Source organism: Salvelinus fontinalis, chromosome 37, assembly GCF_029448725.1.
Source record: "Salvelinus fontinalis isolate EN_2023a chromosome 37, ASM2944872v1, whole genome shotgun sequence".
NCBI lineage: Eukaryota > Metazoa > Chordata > Actinopteri > Salmoniformes > Salmonidae > Salvelinus > Salvelinus fontinalis.
Window position 1 is genome coordinate 33452749 of NC_074701.1, and position 8244 is coordinate 33460992.

The 8244-nt window shown below is 48.9% G+C and overlaps 1 pseudogene; it reads right to left on the reverse strand.

Moving 5' to 3' along the window:
- Nucleotides 1-1121: 1121 nt before the first annotated feature.
- LOC129835998 (uncharacterized protein K02A2.6-like) lies at nt 1122-4395 on the reverse strand (annotated as a pseudogene).
- Nucleotides 4396-8244: the final 3849 nt, after the last annotated feature.

The following is an 8244-nucleotide window of genomic DNA, read 5'->3' on the forward strand; positions in this document are numbered from 1 at the left end:
ATTGTATAATCATCCGCACAACTGGACAGTTTTTGAGTTTTGGGAACATTTCTTTTGTGATGTCCCCAGAGTGTTGTCACCAGACTGTTCCCACAACCACAATGAAACATTCTGGGAACCACTAAAAAAGAGACTACATTTTTCTAGGAATGCTCTTGCAACATCAGGTTAATCTTTTATACAAACAGCACAACTGGAGTGTTCCCACAATCTAATGAAACATTCTGGAAACCTTTAAAGAACAGACAACAGACATTCTTTAAATGTTTTTGGGATGTTATCATCCTGAAATTAGACATAACCCAGCCATCGGTTTGCTGGTGTAACGGGCTTCCTCCTTCTCCTCATCCGAAGAGGAGTAGCAAGGATTGGACCAAAGTGCAGCGGGTTGTGAATACATAATGATTTATTAAAGCAAACGACGAAACACGAAAACAAACACTTGGAACGATTACAAAATAACAAAACAACGTAGACTGACCTGAACGTAAGAACTTACATGTAACACGAAGAACGCACGAACAGGGAAAACAGACTACACAAAAACCGAACGAACAAACATACCGAAACAGTCCCGTGTGGCGCAACATACACAGACACGGAAGACAACCACCCACAACAAACAATGTGAAACAACCTACCTTAATATGACTCTCAATCAGAGGAAACGCCAAACACCTGCCTCTAATTGAGAGCCATACCAGGCAACCCATTAACCCAACATAGAAAACACATAACATAGACTACTGTAGTATCCTTAAAGGCTTCTTAGAATTACGACTCATGAGACTTACATACGGTTTAGTATTTAATTGTAACTTAGATTTACATCATTTTAGGCACCTGGCTTAAACTTCCCCTGAAGCTTTCTTAATCATGGTAATATAGGCAGACATAGAAAATAGCTACGGATAGCGGGATGCAAACCCCCGTCTTGAGTCAATACTGCCATCTATTGGTAAACATAAATATACCAGGTTACTACATTCCCCCCCTTTAAAGCTAATAACCCAATTTCATTCCTTTCTGAGCTATGCTATATTCTTATTTACATTTTTACAAAAATGATCTCTTTTAGGATCTGAAAAAGTCTGGCGGACGTCTCTCTCTAATAGAGCGTCTCAGAGGTGGTGTAGCTGGTGCCACCAGATCTTCACCCCTTGATGGTGACCAAAGTCCTTTTGTGGAGACTTCACAGGAGGAGGTCGTCCAGGACTGGTGGTCTCAGGAAGTTGAGCATTGTTGGTCTCAGGTGGTTTGTCCAACTGCAACTCTGGGGAACGTTCCAATGTCCTGTCCTGCTCGTTTAAGAATTTATCCAGATCTCCGGATGGAACTGGAATTCGAGCTCGGATCTGATCCACGTGTCTCCTTAGTCTTTGTCCACTTCCGATAATCACAGTATAAGATACTGGTCCTGAGCAATCCTCAATGGTAGCTGGAATCCATTTAGGACCAAACCCATAGTTTCTTGTATAGACATCATCTCCAGGTGAGAAACTTCTGAGTTTGGCTCTGGTGTCATGATTACATTTTTGATTCCATTGCTTTTGTTGTATTTTCATTTTCAGGTCTGGTCTGATGAGATCCAAGGTTGACCTTAACCTCCTTGACATCAACATTTCTGCAGGTGACAACCCAGTCGTAGCTTGAGGAGTAATCCTGTAGCTAAACAAGAATTTGTTTCAATGCTGGGCCCTTGCATCTTCCTCATCCCCTCCTTCAAGGTCTGAACTGCACGTTCTGCTAATCCGTTTGAAGATGGGTGAAAAGGGGCCGACGTTACATGCTGAATACCATTTTGTTTCATGAAACTTGTGAATTCAGTGCTTGTAAAACAAGTAGCATTGTCACTAACCAACATTTGAGGCAATCCCATAACACTGAAGCTTTGTCTCAACTTCTCAATCGTAGCGTACGATGTTGACGTGTTCATGGGGTAAACATCCATCCACTTTGAATGAGAATCAATCAGCACAAGGAACATTTTCCCTAGGAAAGGTCCAGCGTAGTCCACATGTAATCGTGTCCATGGTTTTTCTGGCCATTCCCAAGGATGTAATGGAGCGGTGGGGGGGGTGACTTCCTGTTACTCTGACAATCCTCACACCGGCTAACCTCATTTTCCACATCGTGGTCCATCTTTGGCCACCAGACATATGACCTCGCTAGGCCTTTCATCCTCGACATACCTGGATGCGACTGATGCAACAACTTCAGTAGCAACCCCCGCCCTTGTGGTGGGATAACTACTCTTGAACCCCACAGAACACATCCATCTCGAACACTCAATGCCAAGCGGCGAGTGTAGTAAGGCATGATCTGAGGCTCTGTCACTGTAGGCCATCCTTTCAGGATAAATTCATGCACTTGTGATAACGTCACATCCTTTGAAGTCCATTGCCTGATTTGTGCTGTGTTCACCGGTGCATCATCCAGCACGTCGATCATCAAAACCTGGTCATTTTCTTCTTCCTGAATGATGATTTCTGGAACGGGCAGCCTACTCAGAGCATCAGCATTCCCATGGTATCTACCTGATTTGTAAATGATTCTGTACTCGTAGGCCCTGAGCCACACATTCCAACGTTGAACTCTTGGAGAGACCATTTGTGGTACTGGCTTTTGTTCATGGAACAGAGAGATCAGAGGCTTATGATCCGTCACAATAGTGAATGTTCTCCCGTACAAGTACTTGTGGAATCTCTGTATTCCGAATATGACAGCCAGTCCTTCCTTGTCCAGCTGAGAGTACCTTTTCTCCGCTGGCGACAACGTTCTTGACATGAACCCGATAGGTTTCTCTGCACCATTCTCCATCCGGTGGGATAGCACCGCTCCCACACCATACGCTGAGGCATCACACGATAAGATAAGATCTCTGTCTGATGAGTAGTGCACTAGCACTTCAGCTGATTGCAGTAACACCTTTGACTTTACAAAAGCTTCTTCCTGACTTTCTGACCATTTCCAGGCCACATCCTTCCTTAACAGTTGATGTAGAGGAGCTAAGAGGGTAGAGAGGTTCGGGAGGAAGCGATTGTAATAGTTCAGTAAGCCTAGATAGGCTTTCAGCTCTGTAACGTTTGTCGGAGCTGGAGCTTCCACAACAGCCCTCACTTTAGCTTTGACAGTGTGTAACCCCTTGGCATCCACCTTGTGACCCAGGTACTGCACTTCATCAGCTAACAGTGTACATTTGCTCCTCTTCAGCCGGAGACCGGCGTCCTCCATCCTCCTCAAAACTTCACCTAAGTTTCTGAGATGTTCCTCCTTCGTGACAAGAATGTCGTCGAGGTAAACTGCTACCTTGGGTATCCCCTGCAGAATTCCCTCCATAGTTCTTTGGAAGATAGCTGGTGCAGAAGACACCCCGAAAGGCAAGCGTTTATAGGTAAACATCCCTCTGTGGGTGTTTATGGTCAAGTACTTCTGTGAAGCTTTATCCATTAGCACTTGCTGATATGCGTGACTCATGTCCAGTTTTGTAAACTGTTGCCCTCCGGTTAACGTTGAAAGCAAATCCTCCACTTTGGGTATGGGGTACTGCTCCAGAGAAGAAACTCTATTTACAGTCAGCTTGTAGTCACCGCATAATCTGATTGAACCATCTGGTTTTAGTATGGGAACAACTGGTGCTGCCCACTCAGAAAACTTGACAGGTACAATTATATCCTCTGCTAAGAGTCTGTCAATTTCCACATCCACTTTAGGCTTCATGGCATATGGAACTGATCTTGGCCTATAGAATCTGGGAGTAGCATCAGCAGCAACATGAATGGTAGCTTGGACCCCTTTTAATGTCCCTAGCTCTTCTTTGAAAACACCCTCATGCTTTGAAAGCACCTGCTGTAGTGTCAATGTCTCTGTGGTGACATGTTTGATTTCATCCCAGTTCAATTTTATTTCCTCCAACCACCCTCTTCCTAGTAAGCTGGGGCCAGTACCTTCCACTACTAAGAGAGGCAGATTTTTCTTTTGTCCATGATATTCCACTTGAACATCAGCAACTCCAATCACAGTGATCTTCTCCCCTTGTGTACGTTTTGAGTTTAATGGGGGTGTCTCTCAGTCTAGGCACTTCAACGGTTTTCCACTTGCTATAGAATTGGGACCTGTTCATCAGAGTGACACTACATCCTGTGTCTAGTTCAAACGGTACCTTCAATCCATTTATTCCCATTTCCACAATGAAAGGCTCCACCTTCTTCATATTCGCCCCCTGTACACTGTACATTGAGAATGCTTGCTCTGCGTCTGCGCACTCACTTTCACTTTCTCTCACTTGATTAGAGCGGTAGCTAGAACGTCTGGAGGTATTCGGTTTTCTATCCGTCCTCTTTTCTGCATCCCGTGGCTTTTTTTTATTGCGGCACGCCCTCGCAATGTGGCCTATTATCCCACATGCATAACACTTTTCGTTTTTGAATTTACAGTCGTTTGCAACGATAACAGTCTCTATTGGCTGCTGCACCACGGCTTTCTGTTCTTTGAAATTCTACGCGCTCAGCGCTGCTCTCTTTTATTGTATGGCACGCAGTTGCGCCCCTTGCCTGCAAATCCTGTGCATTTCTATTTGCGGACTCCATGGCCTGGGCCAGTTTGAGTGCATTCTCAAACGTGAGGTTAGGCTCTGATAACAATCGTATTTGTATCCTGTCATCATTAATCCCACACACCAGCCGATCGCGTAGCATTTGCGATAGTGTATTCCCATAGTTACAGTCCAATGCTAGTTTTCTCAACTCAGCCACATATTCCCCCACTGATTCGATAGGTTTTCTCATGCGTGAATCAAACTTGAATCTTTGTACTATTTCACTGGGTTTGGGGTTGAAGTGATTTTTTAATAGTTCGACTAAATCTATGAATGACTTTTCTCCTGGTTTATCTGGGCTCAACAGGTTTCTCATTAAGCTGTACGTCTGTGTACCGACAACGCTTACGAGTATGGATTTCTGTTTAGCGGCATCAGTTATTTCATTAGCAGCAAAGAAATGTTCCATTATTTCACAGTACTCCTCCCATTCCTGATTTTTAGGATCAAATGGTGGTAGCGAGCCTATTGTTGCCATAGCCATCTTTTCCGATTCTTTCTCCCCTCACACAGTCAATAATTTGTCCTACCCGTATCCAGGGAATCAAGCCTTCAGAATCTTCCACCGTTCACTTGAGTCTCACCTCCCGCGTCGCACGCCAAACACTCCGTTAACTTCGTGGCAAAAAAAATCCAACGCAGTTTTCCATAGTTATCCTCATCGCCAAATATGTAGTATCCTTAAAGGCTTCTTAGAATTACGACTCATGAGACTTACATACGGTTTAGTATTTAATTGTAATTTAGATTTACATCATTTTAGGCACCTGGCTTAAACTTCCCCTGAAGCTTTCTTAATCATGGTAATATAGGCAGACATAGAAAATAGCTACGGATAGCGGGATGCAAACCCCCGTCTTGAGTCAATACTGCCATCTATTGGTAAACATAAATATACCAGGTTACTACAACTACCCACCCAAAACTCACGCCCTGACCAATTAAACACATAACAAACAACAGAAAACAGGTCAGGAACGTGACAGAACCCCCCCCCCCTCAAGGTGCGAACTCCGGGCGCACCCCTACAACTCAAGGGGAGGGTCTGGGTGGGCATCTGTCCGCGGTGGCGGCTCCGGCGGTGGACGAGGACACCACTCCACCACTGTCTTTGTCCCTCTCCTTCGCGTCCTTTGAGTGGCGACCCTCGCCCCCGACCATGGTCCAGGAACCTTCACTAAGGCCCCTCCTACATAGAGGAGACAGCTCAGGACAGAGAGGTAGCTCAGGACAGAGAGGTAGCTCAGGACAGAGAGGTAGCTCAGGACAGAGAGGTAGCTCAGGACAGAGAGGTAGCTCAGGACAGAGAGGTAGCTCAGGACAGAGAGGTAGCTCCGGACAGAGAGGTAGCTCCGGACAGAGAGGTAGCTTAGGACAGAGGGACAACTCTGTACTAATGGCAGCTCCGGACTGAGTGGCAGCTCCGGACTGAGTGGCAGCTCATGACTGGAGGGCAGCTCATGACTGGAGGGCAGCTCCTGACTGGAGGGCAGCTCCTGACTGGAGGGCAGCTCATGACTGGAGGGCAGCTCATGACTGGAGGGCAGCTCATGACTGGAGGGCAGCTCATGACTGTAGGGCAGCTCATGACTGTAGGGCAGCTCTGGCAGCTCCTGACTGGCTGGCGGTTCTGGCAGCTCCTGACTGGCTGGCGGTTCTGGCAGCTCCTGGCTGGCGGCTCTGGCAGCTTCTGACTGGATGGCGGCTCTGGCAGCTCCTGACTGGCTGGCGGCTCTGGCAGCTCCTGACTGACGGACGGCTCTAGCGGCTCCTGACTGACGGACGGCTCTAATGGCTCGGGACAGACGGATGGCTCAGAAGGCGCTGGGCAGACGGATGGCTCAGAAGGCGCTGGGCAGACAGATGGCTCAGAAGGCGCTGGGCAGACGGATGGCTCAGAAGGCGCTGGGCAGACGGATGGCTCAGAAGGCGCCGGGCAGACAGATGGCTCAGAAGGCGCTGGGCAGACGGATGGCTCAGAAGGTGCTGGGCAGACGGATGGCTCAGACGGCGCTGGGCAGACGGATGGCTAAGACGGCGCTGGGCAGACAGATGGCTCAGAAGGCGCTGGGCAGACAGATGGCTCAGACGGTGCTGGGCAGACGAGCAGTGCAGGCGGCGTTGGGCAGACAGCCGACTCTGACCTGCTGATGCGCACAGTAGGCCTGGTGCGTGGTGCCGGAACTGGTGGTACCGGACTGGAGACACGTACCTCAAGGCTAGTGCGGGGAGCAGGAACAGGGCACACTGGACTCTCGATGCGCACTATAGGACTGATGCGTGGTACCGGAACTGGAGGTACCGGGCAGAGGGCACGCACCTCAGGGCGAGTGCGGGGAGAAGGAACAGTGCGTACAGGGCTCTGGAGACGCACAGGAGGCTTGATGCGTGGTGCCGAAACTGGAGGCACTGAGCTTGAGACACGCACCACAGGGAGAGTACGTGGAGGAGGAACAGGGCTCTGGAGACGCACTGGAAGCCTGGTGCGTGGTGTAGGCACTGGTGGTACTGAGCTGGGGCGGGAAGGTGGCGCCGGATATACCGGACCGTGCACGCGTACTGGCTCTTTTGAGCACTGAGCCTGCCCAACCTTACCTGGTTGCATGCTCCCCGTAGCCCGTCCAGTGCGGGGAGGTGGAATAACCCGCACTGGGCTGTGTTGGCGAACCGGGGACACCATGCGTAAGGCTGGTGCCATGTACACCGGCCCGAGGAGACTTACTGGAGGCCAGATATGTTGAGCCGGCTTCATGGCACTTGGCTCAATGCTCACTCTAGCCTGGCTAGTGCGGGGAGGTGGAATAACCCGCACCGGGCTATGAACACGTACAGGAGACACCATGCGCTCTACTGCGTAACCCGGTGTCTGCCCGTACTCTCGCTCTCCACGGTAAGCCCGGGAAGTTGGCGCAGGTCTCCTACCTGACTTCGCCACACTACCCTTTAGCCCCCCCCCCCCCCCCAAGAAATTTTTGGGTTGTACTTGCGGGCTTCCAGCCTTGCTTCCGTGCTGCCTCCTCATATCGTCGCCTCTCCGCTTTAGATGCCTCCAGCTCCGCCTTGGGACGGCGACACTCCTCTGGCTCTGCCCAGGGACCTTCTCCGTCCAGAATCTCTTCCCATGTCCAATCCTCCTTGACCCACTGCTGCTGTCGTTGCTGTCCGTTAACCCGCTGCTTGATCTGGGTTTGGTGGGTGGTTCTGTAACGGGCTTCCTCCTTCTCCTCATCCGAAGAGGAGTAGCAAGGATTGGACCAAAGTGCAGCGAGTTGTGAATACGTAATGATTTATTAAAGCAAACGACGAAACACGAAAACAAACACTTGGAAGGATTACAAAATAACAAAACAACGTAGACTGACCTGAATGTAAGAACTTACATGTAACACGAAGAACGACGAACAGGGAAAACAGACTACACAAAAACCGAACGAACAAACATACCGAAACAGTCCCGTGTGGCGCAACATACACAGACACGGAAGACAACCACCCACAACAAACAATGTGAAACAACCTACCTTAATATGACTCTCAATCAGAGGAAACGCCAAACACCTGCCTCTAATTGAGAGCCATACCAGGCAACCCATTAAAACTTCTTATGGCTGCAAGGCAAAGTGTTGAGTAGCCAGTGAAATCGTGCC